The 22,922-nt window shown below is 48.0% G+C and overlaps 1 protein-coding gene across 1 annotated transcript in view; it reads right to left on the reverse strand.

Moving 5' to 3' along the window:
* Positions 1-7,927: 7,927 nt before the first annotated feature.
* The window catches only part of LOC122904122 (sine oculis binding protein homolog), a 162,223-nt gene continuing 147,228 nt past the window's right edge, over positions 7,928-22,922 (reverse strand). Inside the window, exon 7 of the mRNA XM_044244600.1 lies at positions 7,928-9,888. The gene's annotated coding sequence lies outside the window, so the exon portion shown is untranslated. The remainder of the gene's footprint in view (positions 9,889-22,922) is intronic.

A 22,922-nucleotide genomic window follows, 5' to 3' on the forward strand; every position in this document is an offset into this window, starting at 1 on the left:
AGTCACTGGGGCAAAGCATCCGAATGACCAACTGGAAAGGCATACCCCACCCCCTCCCTAGTTTTCACTTCCCGAAGGAACAGTGTCTTCTACCAGAAGGGGCTCTGGGTTTTCTTTTCTATCAAGAACAGCACGGGACTAACATATTCATACTAGCATATCCCCAACAATCCATAGCAGGTACTATAGGGATATCAGACCTGAAGGAAACCATCCAATTTATAGCTGCTCACGTAAAAGCCATCAGGAGAATCATGAAATGATTCTCCATATGGTGCCCTGAAGCTTCCAAAAACTATACGAGAGAGAGGCTTGGAAGGAATTCTTTCCTTTTTGGAGACAAGGAGGGTAGAAGCCAAGCATCTGTGGCAACCTGGAAAAGACACTCCTCCCTGACGCTCACCCACCCCTGCATCCCCGGGGTGGCCAAGAGGCTCTGTCCACGCTGCGGCCCAGGCACCCGGGGTCACCGATGCTGGTGGCTCGGTAGGCTTTTCCATTAACCAAGCTTATGTTTTCTAGTACAAATGGACTCTGCAGTTACGTTGTGTGGAAGCTTACAGACATGGTTTGCCAAATGGAAAAACATTTGGAGCTTGGGAAAATATCTTGCACATAAATTACTGAAGGCACAGAGAATCTAAAAGAGGGATGAAATCAGAAGCCAAGGAAAAGCCAGGAGGGTGCCAAAGTAAAATGGAGAGAGAGACAGAGACAGGGAAAGCGATGTAATGATTTCTCTTAATGACCTGCCTTCAGACCGAGAAGGCGAGTTTCTAAACCATGTTTGAGCCTCATAAAAGCCATGTGCCTGAGTATAGGGAAATATCCTTTAAATGGTAAGATCAAGCCCTCATTTTTCATCCTTCCTGAGTGGAGCTCTCCATTGATTTTGTTAAGTGCTGGCCACCAGTAAGAAACACAAAAGCTCGTTGTCTTTGACTGTGTCGAAGGCCAGTTGCACACTTGTTAATTTCCTGATTTATGACACTGAGAAGATGGGGCTGGGGCGGTGCTTCTCTCTCCTCTCTCCCTCTGTGTGTGTGTCTCTCTCTCTTTTTCTCTCTCTGTGTCTCTCTGTCTCTCTGTCTCTCTTTTGGTGGTGGCGGTGGAAACTATTAAAATAGAGGCAGATCAGGAAGTTTGTGATAAAGAGAAGCCAGGCTCTCGTCTGACACACGATCTCTCTCTTGGCTTAAGTAAACTTGCTCCTTCAAGGCCTGCCATCAACAGAGTCGGGCTCAAGTTTCACCACTAAATCTGAGTCAACAATCTCTAATCTGGACACTGGGTTCGGAATCCGGGCTCAGGTTGCACTTGGAAGCTGACAGCAGGGACGAGAGCAGAGGAAAATACGGCCTTTGTTTCTGGTTTGATCGTCCCCACCGAGCGGAGCTGAGGTCATGTGTCGTTTTCTGTCATCAACAAGATAAAAGTTTGCACCTCTCTGGCCCTGAAATGGCCCTGAAATTAAGGCCAGCGAGCTCTCTGCCGCAGGATCGGAGGGCCAAGTTTGTAGAGAGCTAAGATTTGGAGTCCTTTTCATCTTTCTGACATGTGATACCGTGACTTAGGCAGCCCCGGCTGGGTTGCTATGCAGATATACAATTTCTGAAAAGTTACACCCGGAAAATGAAAACCCCGGGCTGGATTAGCATTTCACAAAGAACAGGGATAAAATGTGTAGCAGTTGGGCTAAAAATAAAAAATGTTTAAAAATTTTAAAAAAAGAAAAAGAAAAAAGAAAGAAAGAAAGAAGAAAACGTGAATTAAAGGTTCATGAAAACAAACTCTTTTTTAAAGCATCAATAAGTATAAAAATATCTCCTTGCTTTTGGTCCTGAGCCGTAATCCAGCTACTGTATGTGAAGGAGACACTGAACCAAATGGCGAGGCTGGGAAGGAAGGTCTTGGCGCAGGGTCGGGGTCTGGGGGTGCTGGAATGTGAAATGAAAATGGTGTGGCTGCTTTATAAAACTCGTCTTTCTTTCTACCTGTAGTTGTTTCCATTGTTTTTATTTTGTGGTAATATTTCCCGTTTGTGTAAATAGACCTAAAAAGAAGGGGGGAGGAAAGGACCACATAGTCTAAAGGTTCTGACTAAATAGGCTTCAGGAGCCACCCTCCCTTTCATTACCAAGGTCAAAGGGCAGACCTTCAGAGCTCACTCACTCACAGGCGCCTTTCTCTTCATTTTTTTTTTTAAGATTTATTTATTTATTTATTTGAGAGAACAAGAGTGATGGGGGGAGGGGCAGAGGGAGAGGGAGAGAAAATCTCAAGCAGACTCCGCACTGAGCACAGAGCCCCCCACGGGGCTTGATCTCACGACCCTGGGATCCCAACCTGAGCCGAAAGCAAGCGTCGGACAGTCAATGGACTGTGCCACCCAGGCGCCCCTCCCGCAAGCCTTTCTGACTGAAATCTTTTTTCAAGTGTTTCACATATCAGAAATTATCTTCTGTGGGACACCTAAAAGGCATGTGACGTGCTTGCACGAGGAATAGCAGGGGGAAATGACTGAGGGCTTTCCTTGCCGTCCTCTGGACCGGGTACCTTCCAGCAGGGACGGCATATTCCTCTGCCCCAGTGGCTGCGACCACACAGCGGGGGAGGCGGTGGCCCCTCACCAGCTGTTCAGACACCACGACTTCCCAACAGCCTCACCTGCAGAAGCTTGGGAGGGACGCCCAGAGCAGGAAATGGGAAAGGGGACACAGAGGGTGTGGAGGAGATGGGAGGGACTCCACTAATGCTGCTCCCACAGCGGATGAGGGGAAGTACGGCCGCCACGATCTACACACAAACCCTGGGTCCTTCCTCACCTGAGGAAGGTACAGTTGATAGAGCAGAGCAGATGAGTGCAAGTAGAGAGCTGTGGAGGGAATCCCCTTGAGCACCCCCGTGTATTGGATCAGGGGGCTGGCGGTGTTTGTAAAGAAGGGTGTTGTTGGTTGTTCGGAACAGGACTCCCTTGGAGATGAGGTAAAGAAGATGGAGGCAGTTGACTCTTTCTGGAACTCCAGAGATCAGAGCCACTTTTGGCCTCCTCTAGGTCACTTCCAGGGTTGATCTCAAAGAGGAGATGACATACGTGAAAGTGACTGGTGTAAAATCTGGCCACATATTCATGAATTAAATGCTCTTTGATTCATGCATGCAGGAATCTCTCCATCCACAAGAGGGAGGCTAACGTGGGTGTGTGCTGGTTAATTGTGGGCTCTGGTATCAGACTGACCAAATGCACTTTGAGACTTTGCCCTCACCTGGCCTCTGCGTGCTCCGTTTCCTCATCTAGAACATGGGAGTAACATCGGTATCCTTCTCACAGGGTTGCTGGGAGGCATAAATAAAATGATGCAACTAAATGGCATTTTGTGCTCATTGGATACATGTCCATTAAAATTAGCAGTGGATTTTACTCCCTCTTGTTTTGACCCAACCCTGCACGTGAGAAACGGGTAAGGAAAGAGCCTGATACATTCTCAAAGTTCTGGAAGCAGGCTGCAGTGACATCACCAGGCATGCGTTCTGTTGTCCAATTCAGATTCAGACTGAGTTAAGACCTGAGTTGACACCGGTAGCTGTGGTGCCCTCAAAAGGGCATGCACGAGGGGGCAGAGGGTCTAAATGTGGGCTCTAGCACTCACAAGCTCCATGACCCATGCCCGTCCGTTCATCTCCTGGACGGTGCGGTGCCTTCCTGACCCAGACGTGGGGCTTGCACACAGAGCATGTGGTTTTGTGACAGTTGCCCAAGACCATCTGAGTGACCACCCCTGTCGTGGCGTCTGGCATGGGGAAGCTGTCGGTGTTTCTGCCCATTTATTTGGTCAGCTTAGTCGACCAGTGATCCAGTGGCCCAACCTAGAAGTGACTGTGGGGCTTGGATTCAGCCCCCTAAAGTCTGTGAGGAGTGACACAGCCCCAGGGGACCCCAGCAGCTCCGCCACTGCTCTGGTGAGCCACCCCCATTGGCCATCTCCACAAGTAGCTGGGGACAAAGTTGAGCTTAGGGCTCAAATCATCAACACCATGGGGAATGGAAAACAGCGTCAAACAGTGTCTGACCCAGAGCCCTCTTTCTCCCCACCCCAGAAATCTAACATGGCTGCCAAAGTGCCTCTCTCTTCTCTCCTTCCTCCTCTGTCTCCCTCCCTCTCTCCACTCTCTTCCTCTCTCCGCGCTACTGGAACAGCGCCCCCCCCCACCCCGTCTCCCTCAAACATTACCTGCACATACACTGACAACAGTTGTCTTTTTGATGTTGTTCAAACCCAGGTGAGGAAAAGTAGGAGGAGAGTTTTCCCCCCTCTCCTAACAGAAAGGGCAACACTATCTAATCTCATGGTGTAGGCACCAAACCAGTGATCCCACCCTGCTCTGTGGGCTGAGCCATCAGGCGTCCTGGGCCCTGGTGAAGCAGCTGGACAGAGCCACGGGCGGTGTGGACACTGGAGCCCGCGGCTGGGCCCTGCCTCTTACTGTGTGTAGCGCCTAGACAGGAAGCCGCTTCACCTTCATGCCTCAGTTTCCCCGGCTATGAAATGGGAATGAAGATGACAGCAATGCCACACTCACAAGGCTGTCGTGAGAACCAAACAAGTGAATGTGCGGAAAGCCCGCCCTGGGGTCATGTCCAGAGGGACACCTGTCTTGGCGGAGGGCCCTTTTCCCTAGAAGAACGCCGCACACTGGCGGCAGCTGTTCATTCCAGCCACGGTCAGCATGATAGACTAAGAGGCCCTCTCTGGGTACTGGAGCCTCATTTACCATCTCTAAGAGTGTCCAAGGGTCACACTTAGCGGTTATCTTGTGTCCAAGGCCCTCCTGGCTTAAAAGCGTCATAGTTCTGCGACCTGGGATCATTGCACATCACAGAAACCCCGGGGCCATGATGGAGTCTTATTGTGTAGCTCCCTGCATCCAGAAGAAGCCAGAGGTAGGCTGCCCCACGGGCTAAAGCAGGGTGACACTGGAGCCCCGTTTCTGTGAGCACCAGGAACAAAATGGAGCTCTGTAGGCATCCTGTGTTCACTACACAATGGCTCTGGCCATCAGGCTTGTCCCGCCCTCATCCACCATCAGGCTGGACTCGTGCCCCAACTCAGCCCCCATTTGCTCATCCAAGGGTGAACGATCGTTCTTCAACGATACAGTTAGGAGGGTCACAGGGGCCTATGTGTGAGCACCCCAGATGACATAGGAAGGGGTGGCCTCTTCCATTTAAACAAGATCACCAAAAGCCCAAGGGAGGAGCAGTGAATGGCGCCACAGGGAGATTGGGCTTGGCTTCATGGACGGGTGGCATGAAAACTGAGCTTTGAAGGGGTGGTTTATAAATTGCATTAATGATCATCATCTTAAGGGTTCCCCCTGTGCCGGGCCCAGATCCAAGGCGAATAAGACAGGATCTGCACCCTCAAGGACTGTGCAGTCTAGTGAAGGGCAAAGAAAGGCGAGGAGCTGGACAAGCAGAGCATGAGGTGCCGTGGGAGGGAGTGGGGCGTGGAAGGGCTCTTGGCCCAATAGAGGGGAGGGGAGCCAGTGTTTTCTGCAGACTCCCCTAGAGAGCATCACCCAAGTGGTTGGCTGCGTCCTGATGAGTTGTAGAAATTGCCCCGGGAAGATGAAGGAAAGACATTTGATGCAGAGGCACCTGGACATGCAAAGACCGAGGATGGGCCAAGAGCAGAGGTATCCAGAAACAGTGCCTGCCACACTGGCAGAGAAGAGGCGGCTCTGGTGAGGCCAGCATGGACCAACACCAGAGGGCTCCTCTTGTCCTACTAGGCCCTTGGCTTTACTTCTGTAGGGAACCACTAAGGGCTTGGGAACAGGGGTGACATGTCCCAGGGTGAGGCCCTGTTGCCCCTGGTCAAGGAAGCAAGGACTCTGGCTCCTGGGTTGGAGGAAAAGCCAAGGAGGGGAGGGAAGCCAGTATCCATCTTGAGTGCCTTTGTACCTAGCCCTGGACTCTGGCCTTCTGCCACATCATGTAGGCAGCATGAGGGGACACCTGCTTATGGCTCAAGATGTCCTCCCATTTTTTAAGGGAGCACCTACAGTGCAGGGGAGGGGATGCATCTTTGCAAAGTGGTGAATCTAGGCTCCTGATGTGCAATTTCATAAACCTTGGAAAATATTCAAGGGGATTGCTGGTGAGACCAAGAAGCAGTCCATCTTTTCCACAGCCCCATCTTCCCATTACCTGTAAGCTACGAGGACATGGGCTGTGAAGTTTATTCTTCTTCCTGTCTCCCCTTAGCATGGCACATGGGGTCCCGGGGCCAGCTGGGGTTTGATAACTAACAAGGAAGACCCTGCCTGACGCATTTCTCAGGAAGCGGAGTGGTCTCAGCACTTTCCCACACCCAATAAGGGGCAGTGGCCAGCAACCATGAATGCTCAACCTTCTGGCTTAGTTTAAAATTGAGGACCACTTTGGAACAAAACTGAGTCACTGCCAAACATACAGGAAGTCAAAATGACTCTTCATGAAGATGTCATCCGTTTTTCTCTGGCTCGAACGTGCATGGCCTGGGCTCTGGCCACAAACCTCATGGATTTGAATCCCATTCTGCAACTCACTGGCTGTGTGGCCTTGGGCAAATATTAAACTCACTGAGATTTGGTTCTTCTTTTATAATAAAGGGAAAAGACCAAGCTTGGCCTTTCTCATACGGTTTCTCTGAGGATCAAACAAAGCCTCAGCACATGCTAGGAATAGTTGATGTTTTCATTTCTGTTTCCTCTTCATAGATAGTTTTGATAGCCCAAGAGGATTTTGTATTTAGGGAACACCAAGATTAGGAGAAGGAAGGGAAGGGAAAAGGTATGCTTATGTCTACTGAGATGCCATAAAATCCTCTCGTGTTGGAACAAAGGTATTTTTTGTTTCTAGAAGGATCGGACTGTGCTCAATAGTCTTGGACTACGACCACAGCAAAATCAGCATCCTCGATGATTGTCTTTATGAGCAAGTCCAGATGAAAAATCCTACGTGGGACTCTGCACCAGACAACAACAGCTGGGTGTCTGGGCCCCTGGCACATCCTCAGCTGGGCCTACAAAGCTCTTAAAGAGTTGTCGTCATAACCCCAGCCAGGAACCTGTGAGAGTCCCAGTTTCCACGAGAGAAAGAAACTTGGTCTCCAGAATCCACTCCCAGGAAGGTTTCTCAGAAGAAGCTGCTGACAGTGCCTACGTTTTTTTGGAGAAGTTAAACCACACCCGTGTGGGACTCAGCAAATCAATTCACCTTTCCAGGCTTCGGTTTTTTTCACAGGCAGAACAAGAGGATGAGACAGATCAACTCTGGGTAGAACGAGGTACTAATGTATTACCCACCTTAGAAGTCTTCTGATGTTTAATTCAGGTACCAAGGAGAAACCAGATCAACCAGTCTTGTAGAGTTCTACATTCTCGTAGAGATCTACCATTCTTGTAGAGTTAACACAAAAACATCTCCCAGCCTGGAGGAGGAGGGGGGTGTTGAGATGGTGTGGTGGGAACGAAACCCGATGGGGATGTTTGCAACTGGATGGTGCTTCTCGGAGCCCAAAAAACCCCAACCCTGACTGGGAGGGTGGTTGGGAGGGACACACAGTCTACAGGCCCAGGACCTCACTACGCATGTCCCTTTGTGTCATCAGCAAAGGGCATGCTGGGGAAGCAGCCCCTCACACAGGCCAGTGGCCTCTTGTTTGTACACAAACATGATTCACTACATGTCAGGAAGGCCAGCGTCGCCCCTGTACCTCCGCATCCTTCAAAACGTACTCGCTTTATTTTTTAGAAAATTTTTTCCCTGGGGGAAAGAAATGAGCGCCTTCTGTAACAAGAAAAATAACAACAATAGTCATAATAATGAGAAAAGCAAAAATAAGCACATGTAAGTGCATTTTTTTCTTAGAGATTTATTTTTGTTTGATGAAGCTGACACCAGTCAGGGAGAGAGGAGAATGTTGGGAGCCCCGCAGGGAAGTGAGCACCCAGGAGAAGGACCGCTGCTTCCTGCGGGGTTGGGGGGGTGGGGGGAGTTGGTGTTGGGGTTTGTTTGTTTAATTTGTCGCTGGAAGTTTTCCTTTTGTTCTCTTTTATAAATCTCTCCCTGGGCTTTCGAGCTTCCCCTCCCTCCCACCTCCCTTCCCCTGTCCCCTAATTTCATTTTTTAAAAAGCGAGCTCGCTCGCCAGGTGTGTCCCCCAAGCTGTCACAGCTCTAATAAATAAGGAGCACCTGTAAAACAGTAGCTTGACTTGTTAAGTGACTCTGTACAAAGGAGAATATAGAAATACAGTATGTACACGGCATCCGCGGGCCCGAGGTGCTTCAAGGCCAGCGCGACACTGTCCCGGCCTCACCGCCCCCAAACCGCCCCCCCACACTGCCTGCCGCCCCTCCTGTCTCCCGCTCGCTTGCCGGCGACCCTGTGGGGCGGGGGGGGGGGGACACCTGGACCCCTCAAGAGGGAACAATTGCTTTATCTGAGTTAGTAAACAGATACACTGAATCACAAGGTGATTTGATTTTTTTTTTTTTTTTTTAGTTTTCTTCTTTTTTTGGATTTTTTACTTATTTTTTCTCTTTTTTTTTCTTTCTTTTTTCTTTTTTTTTTTTTTTTTCTGTACTCATCAGAATGGGATACTCCACGACTGTCTCACCAACTCAGTGTCAGTACACATGCTCTCGAGGACTTCTGGACTCGCAGCTACGACCATACAAGTGCACACAAGAAAATCTACCCTGTTATCCTCCACCCACTGACCGAGGATCGAATTGCACATTTCTCTTAACCATGACAGGAGAAAGCAAACAGTGAAACAGAATCACGGGCGATCTTTCTCACTTTCCCTCTTGTTTCCACTGGTTCGTCCATACCATTCTAATTATCATGAAAGGACTCTGCGTAGAGAGAGATTGCTTCACTGACTTCCTGGATCACCGAAAACCATCAGGGTTGAAATTTCATCCAAGTCTTTCGTGACGCCCAGCAAACAGTCCCCCTCAGATTGTTTTACACCTTGAGGGCATTTTGGTCTTCAGTTCAACACTCTTGCTCTGTTCCCAAATGGGGCGCTATTTAGGAGAATTTAAAGAGAAAGCTGAGAAGAATAAACATTTACCGAGTTCTCTTGGCATTCAGTCTCTGAAAAACCACAGTATAAACTATTCATGCTGCTTCTTACATCTGTCAAATCGAAAATTAAAAGCCATAAAAGTGTAACACTGAAAATATGGCATTAAAAAGGATAAAGGTGGCCTTTGTAAAAATAACAAGAAAAGTATATCAGCCAATAAAATATTCTAACTCTTCATTTAAAAGTGCATCCTGGGCAGGACAGAGACGACGCTGAAGTGTTGGGACCCCAGGACGATCCCTCTCCGCCTTCGAAACGTGGACAGTACAGGTCCCAAACCGTACAATGCAAAATCACAATTCTTCGTGTAGCAGCAAAACCACAGCAGTTTTTAAAATGACTAAAAAAAGATGTTTGTTTTCAAATTCGTATCATCTTCCAGCCTCACCCTCTGAGCCTCGAAGATGGAGCGGGGAGAGTACCTACGTTGGTCCTTGTGGCTTGTCGGTGTCTTGTTGTTCTAAAACCAGGGGCGAAATCCCTAAGTTCCTCTGGGGAAAAAGCAGAGACGGTGGCCGCAAGAAGGCTGGGCCGCTTGGTAGGTCCAAGACGTGCGGGCTTCTCTGGGCTGGAGGCCACCGAGGGAGGGCTGCTTCCTCCGAGATGCTTAATGACAGGAAGCGGCTTGATTCGTTTGAGTTTCAGCCAGAGGGGGTGGTGAGCTGACCAGCTGGTGTCATTGGATGGCGTGACATGGTTTGCTCTGCGCCCTCTCTCCACGCAGGGGACCCTGTGAGTGAGCGTTCCTGGGAAAAAGAGAAGAAGAGGCCGGTCAGCATCCACGGGATCCGACCACACCCCTACCCCATGCAGGGAGAACCCAGGCAGGAGGCAGGGCCGCACGCTCTGGCCCGGTGGGCCCGACCTGCGACGAAGGCCCAGGACAAGAGAGCACAGCGTGATTCTGACGTGTCTTTAATTCACAGTTCTGCTCCGGGTCAGCCCTGCCAGCTTTGTGTGAGGAAATGAAACACAAGACGCTCCTTGGAATGCCGAACTGAGCATGGGGCACCACGCCCTCCCCCAAGACCACAGCAGCATCCCTTCGCCCCCAGGCAACCGTCGCCCTCCCCCATACAGCATGCTTAACTGGCAGCTCTTTTGAATGGCCCAAGGTCACCCCAAAGCGAGGCAAGGTCACGCGGAGGCCCTGGAGCTCCAGACCCCACCCCTGTACTCCGGGTCACAGCTCTGGTGTGTGCTACAAAGGAGGAAAGCCTAGAGATGCGCTTTTTAGCCCATGAATAGCGACTGCAGACAAGAAGACCTCTCTTCAGAGGTTTCCTGCAGAGGCAGCTGAGCTGGGAGAAATGCCCCTCTCCGTGCGTCTTGCCTGACAAAGGTGAGCCATTCCCATCTCTTGCTACCTGAACCGAACAGTAGCAAGGGACTGGCAGACAAAAAACCAACAGGGCTTCGGGATTCCAGGGCAGAGGCTCTGAAGGGGACTGTTCTCCAGGAAAGTCCATTTCTGGAGAATGCCCACCCGGCTTTTACCACGGATATTAGGCTCTGCCTCTCCATTCCTACTGGCTCATTTCATTGGCCACCAGTCCCTTGGTTTGAAATAGAACCTCCTGAAGACACTCAGGGACTCCTAGTAAACAGCCACTTAGAAGTCTGCCAAGCAAACTGTAAAGTCCCTGAGGTCTGGGGCTGTGTCTGCTTGGCCCACATCTCCACACCCAGCCCCTGGTTCAGCTAGACACGCGTTTGTCCAGTGAATGAGGGTCAAGCAGCTCCCATCCCTCATGCCCTCAAAAAATTCCTTTTCTCTCCTGCTGATCCGTGAGGATGTCAGAAATGTGACTGGGTAGAAGCTGACTGAACGTGAGGTTTACGAGACAGGGGACTCGTAAACGTCCTTACAAGGGTTGAGATTATTCCTAGAACAACGAACAAATAACCTCAGGGAGCCGATAGAATTGGAAACTTGAAGGGACCCCAGAGATAATATAATTTCCGCATGAAGATGAAGATGTAGATGAAGAAAAAGAGGCCACAAAGAGACCTGCAAACTTGCTCGGGGTGTCTGTAGCCTGAATTCAGCACAAGTATGAGGAAGTCAGCATGCTCGTTGGGAAGCCTCAACACGAACTTGCGCTTTCAACCCTGCTCTCCCAGTCCTGGTGTTAATGGTAACGATAATAATGATCAGCCAAAAACCAGGTCTGAAAATCTGAATGTGCATGACAGGAAATGCCTGAGTTCCCCAAATCACATTAAATCACCAGATCTGTGTGTATTTAATATGTATATTAAAGAACCAAAGTGAAAATGCAAAACACCACAAATATGCAATGGGGGTTGGAATTACAAGGCCATGGAAACCTTTTCATTTGGCATGGTCAGATTTGGAAATGTGGCTATTTATCTCTGAATAAAGAGCTCACTTTTTATTCTTTCTTGTCTCTGTCTCTCTCCTTCCTTTTCTTTCTTTCTGAAAGAAAGAAACAATGGCAAGAAGGGATACAGAAATAAAAATATCAAGAGCCACTATCAAATGAGAGGTCATAAAGAATTGGAAAGGAGACCCAGAAAGCACGAATGGATCCAAAGATACAAGTGTAGCTTCTTCTGGGGCAGTTCTTTCCATTTAGGGAGCACAGCCTGGAACTTGCTTTGAAGGGAGGAAAACCATCCCCACCCCTGGGCTGGGGACCAAGAGTGACCAAATCTTGTAGTTGGAGGAGGCCTCTGAATCCTTTCTTTAAAAAGGAAAAGGCGGGGGGTGGGCGGGTGGCGGAAAAGCGTTTAACGCTTTCTTCCAGTGACTGGGAAACACCGCCATTTTGAACGACTGACTTAGGAAAGCCATAATGGCTTTTTCAAGGATGTGGCTTTTTTCCTCCCTTTAATGTAATCATGACCTCAAAAAGAGGAATATTTCTCAAACGAGTTTCTTTATATTCAAATCACCTTTGGACAAAGGCCAAACATGGACAGCATCAGCCTACTTGGAGAAAATTTCAAGGCTTTCATAAGGGGCTTGGGAAAACGGGATTATAATGAGAGCCATTCTGGAACCTTAACTACAGCGTTTGCCATCCCAAACACTATAATAATCATTATTATTCTCTGGTATCTATTATTGTCTGGTAAATAATATGTGTTTTCCCCCCAAGTTCTAAAGGGTGCAGCTGCACTGCACTCTATTTTTTGCAGCCCCATTCCTGCTGCTCTGAAAGCCTCCTCACACCGAGCTTATTTTAAGAGAATGGCAAAGTAGACAATTTGTGCTGTTTCCTTGCCTCTCGCCACACACTTGCCATGTCTGGGACACCCACAAAGGCCAGAGGGTGGCAGTACAAGTCCCTGTCTGCAGCCCCATTTGAGGAGGGGGTGGGACAGAGGTCATCCTCCTTGTGTTCCTGTGACCCTGGCTGGTGCAGGGCAGCGCCCCCCACCCCCCTTGCTGGGGACATGGGTACAGACTCTGGCTTCAATGACAATGAAGAACCAAGCTTGGGCTTCTCCTTCCTGAAGTGACTGGTATGCAAAGTATGGAACTCAAGAGTGGGGAGGAAGCAAACTTGGAGTTTTAGAGAGTGATCATGAGGAAGTTCCAGAGCCCGAGCCAGTTCCTGTGTTGCCCTTGCCAAGCAGAGGGATCTTATGGAAAATCCATCCACTCTAAATTTCCTGATCTGAACAAAGGGGAAATTACTATGATAAGTGAAACAGAGACACGAGTTACAGTCCAGCGTCTCCCCTTTCTTAACCTGCCCAAGCCTTGATTCTTCTGCGAAATGGGTGCCTCGGTGAGATTTTCTATTATATCTTCCACCTTTCAAGTTCTGTGACCATAGGATTTTTGGACCAAAGCCAGTGGTCAGCTATGCAGGATTATAAATTTGAGCATAACATAAGGAGGACTATTAATAAATTTCTGAACTCCACAGCCCAAAGTTCCAGAGACTCCTTTTTATGAATCTCTCTCTCTCTCTCTCTCTCTCTCTCACACACACACACACACACACACACACACACACACAGCTCTCTGGCAGAGAATTTTGGAGCATCCCTTAATGCAGGGAATTCTGGGGAAGTGATTATATTTGTGCCTCCCATTTGGATTTTCCTGTGAGCTGGGGGTTCATCTCAAGGCAGGACAACCCAGGGTCCTATAACATGGACTATCACACACACACACAGCCTAGCTCGTACACCTTGCGAGTACCGTATCTGAAGACCGGCTCCACAATGCACTGTCTCCAGCAGGCTCATATGGCCAGGTGCCTTCAGAATTCCAGACCCCTGGTCCCTTCAGGCCAGAAGAAGGAAGAACCTTCCTTAGGGAATGCAAACACCAAGGGCACTGAGAGAGCCTCTGCCTGCCTAGCACTTTCCTTTCTTTCTTTCTTTTAAACTAGACTCCACACTAGGGCTTGACCTCATGATCCTGAGACCAAGACCTGAGCTGCAATCAAGAGTTGGACGCTTAACCGACTGAGCCACCCGGATGCCCCACTTTTCCTTTTTTCATCAGGAGAGCATTGCTAAGAATGTGATCGAGTTACTCAACCTCTTTTACCACACAAGAGTTTGCAGAGAACTACAGAGAACAAAAATTGGGCCTGAGTACTGATAAGTTTTTTCAGTGTCGATACTGTCAAAATACGACCATTCTCATCTTTCCTTCTTTGGCCTTTACAGTCTAAGACTTAACACTGTTTGCATTTAAAAGGAAATTTTGTAATTTCTATGCAACCACTTCCAGAAGTAAACATGCGTCCAGAGAAAAATGTTTATCTTATCCTACATCCCAACATTTGCAAGCTGGTCCCTCCTTGGTACAAGAGTCCACCTCTGCCAGGAAACCAGCCTTGGGTTATCTAATCCATTCTCCAAACTTCTATTCTTCTTTCCTTCCTCAAATACCTCTGTCATTAGCATCATCAAAGTCCTGGATAACTGTTGTGTCTTACCTGCTTAGAAGGCAAGCTCCCCGCATCTGTCATATTTACTCCCAGAATCTACAACCTTGTGGCATCAGCTGCACGATGTGCAAGAAATGCCGGCTGCTGAGCCGCTGGCCTTTGTCCATTTACCGGGGCCCCGCAGCGAGGCAGCTCACTCGGGCACGTCGGCCAATCACTTATCACGGTTAAATACAGCCATTACGCGCTGGCTTGGGCCACGCTGTTTATCTGGGACAATAATGAGTCCCTGAGGACTAAACTGCTCTCAGGTAGCCGCAGCTATTCTGGGACACTCACAAGAGTAGAGCCCTGCGGTCAATGAGCAGAGTCACCTGCGTTAGCTGATAAACCCAAGTGTGATGCCAGATAGTGGTCTCCACGGCGAGCCCTTTCCAGAAAAATCTGCAGCGAGGTGAGGTTTGGCCAAAAAATGGTTCCTCCTCTCCCCCATCAACCATCGCATCGTGAGGTATTGAAATGGTTTTTACCAAGACAGAAAGGGTTTTCATTTATGAAATGGAGGGCACCTCTTTGCTTATGGCTCATTAGTGGGTGAAAGTCATTGAGAAACATCGCTTCTCCTTCCTGGTGTCATTACGATGGGACATAACCAGTGGCGGGGAGAGGGATATGGGATCCAAGGGTGAGCTTCAGTTAGCTCAGGGTTGAGCTCTGGTCTGAACTACAACCTTATCACCACGGTTCTGCCCTCCTGGTGGCTCTGAAAAGCCAAGGCTCGAGTATATTTAACAGGAAAAAAAAAAAAAAAAGAAACCAAACATCAAGCCTTGGTTTTCTTTTTTTTATAATTTCTCTTTTAGCAATATCTCCTATTTTAGTCTTTAATCAATAAAAATCACAACCATATAAGACCACCTACTGGGATAATTCCATTTTTAATCCTTTGTTTGACAAATTAAAATTTTGGTTTTCTTTGCCTGGCCAGTTCTATGAGTTAAATGGGTAGAGAGGCCTGTTTATTCTCATAAGTGGTCACTGCTATTTCTTGCTGACCTCGAAAAGTTCCTAGGGGACAAAGAGCGTTCAGTCATGGAACCCCATGTTGTGCACTCATACAAGCCCTTTTCTCCATCCTAGACAACTGATCCTCCTTAAATACCTCAAATCCTTTCTGGAAGCTAGGGGGTTGGAGCAAACCAAATGACCCTGTCTGGCCCTATCCTAAAAGCAGGTGGGGATTCATGAGTACATGCACATTAACGCACTGGAGCTGGTGGCCACAGTTATTCACAAAAGAAAAAAAAAAGAAGAAGAAGAAGAATTACATAATACAGTTAATGTTCTGCAGGAAATTTGGATGATGAGCCAAGAGCTCTAAGCCCCTGGCTTTTAGGACTGAGCACTTCCATAATGGTTTGGGAATTAAGTTAAGTTATTGTGTTAAGTCTGCAGTTTTCCACTCAAATTTTAGTGAGCATCTACTTTATATCAAAGACTGCCCTAGGCACTTTTATGTACTTATTTCACTTGAAAACAAGCATATTGTGTGTGGTTATCTCATTGAACCAACAATGCTACTCAAGTATTTATTATCGTCCCCATTTTGCAGATGAGGAAACTTTTCCCAAGTGACTTACTTGGTCAAAGCCACTAGCTAGAAAGGGGCAGAGTGGGTTGAGTCTGGCTCCCATGACCCCAAGTTCTATGGTCCCATGAAGGGAGTGCTTCCCCCAGGCCAGGGTTTCATCTCTCCCCTTCCTTCCCAACGAGTGTGGGGGGGGGTGTCACAGTGTCAGAGCCATAAGGGCCCCAGAGACATACACAGTCCAGTTCCTTTGCTTGACAAACAAGAACTTTGCGACATGATTTGTTAAGAAGCTATACGTGCATTTTCATTCAAGTTCCATCCAATATACAAACTGGCCAATGCTGGTTCATGTGCCTTCTAAAAATTTTGCCTTGGACAAAAAAAAGTAGATGTTTATTGTGTTAAGTCTGAGTCTGTCATTTCTCTATATATCTATATTATCTGGACATAGGCAGTCTAGGTTTAAAAAAAAAAAAACAAGAAAAAAAGGATCCTAGAGCAAAAAGCAGCTTTCTGACATAAGCAGCTATGGTTTATGGAGCGATAGTAAATTCTAGGATTTTAGGCTAGAGCTGGAAAGGTGGTCTTTCTGGCACTTTATCTCTTCTCTACAACCAGTCCATGAGTAGAGAAGGGTGGGAAGGAGCACAGGAGATACTGAGAGAGGGAGAGGCTTCATATTCATGGAAACTAACTTCGCTGTACAGAATAAGAGCAAGCATGCTGACTCCCCACCATGCCGCCACCCACCCCCACCCCCACGCAGCCAAGGACATGGAGAGTGTGGTTAATAATTGCTTCCCTGCAACCCTTCACCCTCGGAACCCCAGATGTTGAGGTACAACTTATTTCCTGAGATCAGCTGCCCAACATGAGGAAGTGATACCACGGGTGGCAAAAATATGCCTCTGGTTCTTGGCACGGGGTTTGTAACTCAAGAAGCTTTGGTCAGATCTTGTTTCCCACTGAAAGGAAAGGCAGATGAGGACTCAGGTTCTAATCCTGGCTATGCCACTCCGACCTTGAGCATTTGCTCTGTTTGTCCCAGTTCCTACTTGTAAATGTTGAACCAGACGTCCTAGAATTTCTGGAATGGTTTCCTCACCTCCAAGGCTGACAGCATGGAAGCATTTCCTTACCTTTCATTACACACATCCAAAGGAAGCAAGTTCTGGGCTGCAGGGGCCACGTGATGATTCTTTTAGCAAGCACCTACTATAGGTCAGACACTACCTCAACATTTCAACCAGGTTATCTACACTGGAGCCTGATGACTCTATGGGGCAGGGGCTATTATCTTCATTTTCCTTGTATAGGAGATGTGCTCCGTGATTTTGCATGGGGACTCTGGAGCAGGGCTGCCAGTCGGATCCCAGCACTGTCGCTGACTGACCAATGACACTGGGTGGAAGACTTAGCCTCTCTGTGTCTCAGTTACTTCATCTGTAAAAGGGACTTACTACTGGTATCCCATAGGGCTGTTGTGGGCGTGTAACATTTGAACACTGCCTACATATAGAGTGTGCTCGATAAATATTAGCTGATGCCACTACATAATGAGAAAGTAGGCACAAAGAGGTTATAAAGCATATCCAAACTCACAGCTAGTAAGCGAGTGGCCAGTTTTCAAATCCAAGCAGGTTTCACACCAGCCCCGTGGTCTTCTCCCAAGCCTTGCAGCCTTTCCACTAGGGACAGTAGCTGATGGCTCTAGGGCACCTGTGATGTGCCCCACTGTCCATGTTTTCTTACCCATCCCTCACACGGGTGGGATCACTGCCCATGACCTGGAGGAGACAAGGCACTTCCTTCCTCACCTCGAAATGCCTCTGCCGGAATCTGGACCCAGGCTGGCCCAACTCCAAAGCACTCCTTTTGCCAGGAAGCCACACCACTGCTTACCTTCCCCCCTGGAAGCCCACTGTCACCAGATGCGGGTGCTTGGGAAGAAGGTCTGTGGTAGGGAAGGTTAAAAAGATAAAAGGACATCTGCAGAAGCTGTCCCCTCCCCTGACACCACTTGCAGACCCTTGGTGGATGGGGATGGGATTCAGCTGCTTGGGGACATCCTAGAAGCTGTCTGAGGTAGAGCCAGCCACCCAAGCCTGATGGCTGCTCCTGGTTCCAAGACCAGAACGTCCGGGTGTCCCCGTGGCCACCGTCCTCCGTGTTCCCGAGAGCTGCAGCCCACAGCCCGCACCACGCCTGGCCAGCTGGTGGTCCCAAGAGATGATCCCTGTGTCGGCTCGGCCCTGGGGGCCCGCCATCGTCCCCCGGACTGGCCTTGGACACTGTCTGTCCTTCCGCCACCAGCCGGGAAGCCCCTCCAGGCCCAGGCCCGACGCAAAGCCCCTCTTCCGGTGCACGGCAACCACTTCCGGTGCACAGGGGGCAGTCCCGCCCCTCTCACGGTAGCCATAACGTCCCGCAACGCTTAGCATCCACCCCTGGTAATTAGCCTGTCATCAGAACACAGCCATCAGCCTCAGCGATGCCAGTCCTTCTCTCGCTTCCTTTCAGTCCGTGAACAGCTGCTAAAGTAATTTTCCCCCAGCACAGATTTCACGCTGTCACTCCTCCGCTCGAGGTCGGCCTAGCGCGTGGAGTACCAGCCCACAGCCTCCCCGCCCCGGGGCTCTCACTGCCCTCCTCCAGCCTCCGGGGCACCGCCCCAGCCTGGCAAAGTAGGGGGCGGGGGGCGTTTGCCCCTAACGGGAGCTCACTGCTCTCCACCTCTGTGGCTTTTCACATCCCACAGCCCTCCTTAGCCTGACACTCCCGACTGCCAGTCCAGGCCGCTCGCCAGAGTTAGGGCCTAACTCCCAACTCATGTGCTTTCTAGAACCCTCCCAGGGTAACTCCATTCGCTGTTGTTCTCCTGGGGCTCTTCGCCTACATTTAGTCCAGCCTTGGGCTAGAAAGTCAGTTACAGCCCCAAGGGAACTGCGCAGGCTCCTGTCCTCCCTGAAGCACTCTGTCTGTGGGACCACGGCGACTGGCAGCTCCGCGTGGTGCTTGGAGAAGCTGCCTTGGTTATTTCCTGTCTCTCCCAGCAGTTTATTAGCTCCTCAAAACAGTCAAGAACACCTGCCACTCCCTCTCCCCTTTTCTTTTCCCTTCTTTCCTTCCCTCCCTCCCTCCTTCCTTCTTTCCCTCCCTTCCCTGTGTCTCTTGACAGCAGTATCCCTGCACAAAGTCAACATTAGATATCATTAGTTAAAAATGGATATGTTTTTTAAAAAAATGGATATATTTTATTCTCTAGGGAAATACATGAAGACCATCTCTATCAATAAGTGAAAGGGGGGTGCCTCCTTCTGTTTAGAAATGATTGGGAGTTTTCTAAGTTTGTAGACTGTAAAATATGAATTAAGTAAAAATTAAGAACTCCGATAAAGAATTTTTTTAAAAGCTATTATTCTTCTGCATAGGCCACACACACACACACGTGTGCGTGTGCACGCCTGTACATATACACAGCTGGTCAGATGATCAGACAGTGAAGAGAGCTGTCAAAATCGGACCTCTGAACCAGCAGCCCCTCTCCTTCATTTGCAAAGCCACAGAGTTTTTCCAAAATTTTCATAGTTTTTCAATCAACATTTAGGATTCGTGTTGCTCAAACCTTGGTGGATAAGATAATAGACATTAAGGCCCATGCTTACGATGCCATCGTATTAAAGGAGAGGAATGGAGGGACCTGGATGTATTTTTGGTTTGGCAAATTGTAGAAATATTTTTTTTTTTCAAACATTTGGGGTTTGGCTAAAACCAAAACTTATTTTGCCAAGCACTTTGGCCTTAATTTTTAAACCCATGTGTATTTTAGAAGAAATTCAATCTATATGTTTCTGACTCATTTACACTTAACTCATGAAAATGCTGTTTGGTAAGAGCTATTTGATGTCCAAGCAAGTTTATGAGCCTTTTTTAAGCCTTCTTTTCCCCGTTCTTACCAGAAAGTTGTATTTTGCCAGCCGTAAAAGAGTGTGAGCCCCAGAGGCCTGTGGTCAGTTTGAAATTTATAACCTCTGAAGCTTAAATGGATTCTGAGTGTGGAAAAAGTTTGGGTTCCCCTACCCTCCTCTTTTTCATATGAAGTGCATGAAAAGGCGACCTCTGATAAAGACGGGATCCTAGGTCTTAGTTTCCAAGACAGCTAAAGGTGAATCATAAAGGGTCCAATCTAACCACCAATAAATTTCCCCTAAAACACTTCAGAGGAACGATATGACACTTGAAACTCATATGGCCACAGATCCAGAGCCAACACTCTCCCGGAAAAGTCTTACTAGTTACTCCCAGGGTAAGACAAAGAGGTGAGACACGACACGATTCAAGTTGAACATTTTACCTTTGGGAGAACTCGGTAATTTTTTTTAAACTCACAGACAACCAACCCTGTTTATGACTTTTTATACATTTTTTAAATAAGCAGAATCTACTAAAAATAGCATTTGAATTAAAACCAGAAAAACAGGAAGAACACACATGCAAGCTGCTGTGACTTCACCCCATATCTTCTCTATATAATGACGCTCGGATACCACTCAATTACAGTATTCCAGTGGGAGAAAGCTTTTGGATAAAGTACTTAAAAATGGCTTATAAATATTTAAAGTATAAGCATCTAACAAATCATAATGACAAAGTTTTACATTTAACCACATGTGCTCCAAATATCTTTAAATTACTCTAAATATGGGTTTAAAATATCAAAAGGGCTTGTTGATGGGATGCAGAACTTTGCAGAGAAACTTAAACCTGATCGTTCTTGCTCCCACAACACCCAAGCTGCACAATTTTTAAAGTGTGCGTGTGTAGATTTCCTTAGAAAAAGATCACGTTACAGCCCGAATTTCCAAAACAAGAGCTGAAGGATGAAATATAGGGTTTCCCTTTCTCTCACCAAACGCAGCTTAGCCACTTTGCTTCTAGATAATTTGTTAGTGTAGGTTGGCTCAAATTTAAGACAGCAACATTTTAGAAACACTTCGAGAACTCGGCCAGCTGCAAGGAGGATATCATTACAAATTGGGACACATGTTGAATGGGAATACCATTCATTTCCAATACCAAACACATGTCTGGGGAAATAAGCCATGCAAATGAGAAAGAGATATACTTTTTAATTGCATTTTTTGGGATGTTAGGTCAATGGTTCATATCAAATGAGTCTATAAAGTGTATCTCTCCCTCCTGTTGCATAAATGCTCTCGGTCACATTCTTACCTCCCTTTTTACCCGCAACAAAACACAGCGTGCTATCAAAGAGAGACAACACACCAGAGAGGCTCAAAGGGGGAAACGATGAGACATCCAGCAGCACAGCACAAGAGCAGGGTGAGATGAGGCTGGGGAGTGCTGGGCAGCTTTGATTTGTCACAGTCTGGAACCCATGGCTCCGTGGAAAGGAAGTTCCCTTCTCTCTTTTCAGAGAAGGCGCTGGAAAAACTTGGTAGAACTGCACACACAGGCTACTGCTTATGCCAGCTCAGTACGAGAAGCGAAGAGTTAAAAGATCTTGGGGGCAGCCGGACTAGTTTCTAGTCTAAGAATGTGCTGTGCTCTCGGGGGCTATTCTAAAGCATGAGAGCCTGATTTCAAGTTTTGCTCATTCTTGTCATCTGCTTTTTCTCCGGTTGCTGTCACTAAGCATCTTTTCAATGACCCTTGAAATAATGGGTGTTTGTGTGTGAGTGTGTGTGTGTTCTCCCTCTTCGTGGATGGCCTCACGTTCTCAGGCTGGACCTCATCCCACTTGGTTGTCAGGCAGAATGCTGTGGGAATCCACAAATTTGGAGGAGAGCTCTATGGGGTCAACATTTCGAACTGGCCTCGGAAAGGGCATTGACCCCTTTTCCGTGAGAATGGGACCCTGTTAAAGGATGCCGGCATTACATCGTTTATCTTTTAAAGCTAATTTATTTGTTTCTCAGAAATGGATTCGTTTTAGGCTTTTGAGACATTAAACACACAAAAAAGCATACGCATGCAGAATGCATTACCTTAACGTGCATTCACATATGAAGTGCTGTCCATTTAGACCGGCAACCGAAGAACACGCAATAATTCTTTGCAGGATGGGGTGAAGGGAAACAGAATGGCCACCTCTATTACTCTGGAACAATCTCTTTGACAAAAGAATCTGGAAAAGGCAGTGTGCTGGGGGTGGAGGTCTTTCACCACATGAGGTAACTGTGCTCGAGTGTATTTTGGTCCTCAAATACCTCTAGCCCTCCCCAGGACTTGTCTGCACGAATGTAGGTGTAAGTGATTGAAACATGATGCCCAGGCAGCCGCTCAGGCTGGCAAGGAGATGATTTGTCGGAAATCAGACAGGGAGTTTATTTCTAGCACCTTTCTGAGCAATGGCTTGTTAAGAAGTGATCCAAAGATTTCCCTCTCTCCGAGCCCGGTGTCTTGGGGTGAAGAAGCATGCTAGTGAGCTAGGGAAAATGGGTAGCGCTTCCAGACATGGCCCCATCAATGCCTTGGTATTTACTGAGCCGTCCACTTCCCAGACGCCAGCCATTCTGCTCCCTTGGCCTTGAAAGTAGGACAGAAGCTTGTCCCCTGAAGGACAGTGTATCCCTCCACAGTAGAAACCTCAAATTCCAGGGGGCTGGGGGAGTATCTAACTTGTTTCTTCTCTTGCTTACCTTTTCTTGTGCTCACAGGACATGGAGGGTCTACAGCCTTTTGCCTTTTGTCACTAAAGCCGTCTTCTGGAGGCAAGTCTTACGTTATATCGCGGCAACGGTGGTTCTGCGATATTAGGTCCATCCACGGCAAAAACTGCTACAGATAATTCTGTTTTAAGGAAAACTTTACCATTAAATTGGCTTCCTCAGAGAGACAAGGAAAATTCCAGCTCAGATATGGCTTTGTGATGATGTCAAATAATCCTTCCGAGATGTCAGGCATAGTTCTTCGGAAGCCTAGGTCTACGGACCTCTCCTCCAAGACAATGCCTCTGTGCACGGGTATGTAACACCTGCCCTAGAATTCCAGGGGGCGCTGCTGAAGGCCACCCGTGGACTAGTCCAGGGAGCAGAAGACCAACTTGAAGGAGCAGCCACATCAGCCAGAAGGCCTGAAAGCCAGGCCGGGACTAGCACGGCACCTGCACACCCCTGAGACTGAGTGCTTTCGAATTTGTGCACTGAGCACCCTCTCACTTCACCCTAGTCCGAGCCCTGCTGAAGATGGAAAGTTATGGCTCCATCTGAAAGAAGTAAATACCTGGTCACATATATCCTTTCCTATTGCACCATAATCTAATTGAAATAACATCCAAAAGCCAGAT

This window comes from Neovison vison, chromosome 1 (genome assembly GCF_020171115.1).
Source record: "Neovison vison isolate M4711 chromosome 1, ASM_NN_V1, whole genome shotgun sequence".
NCBI lineage: Eukaryota > Metazoa > Chordata > Mammalia > Carnivora > Mustelidae > Neogale > Neogale vison.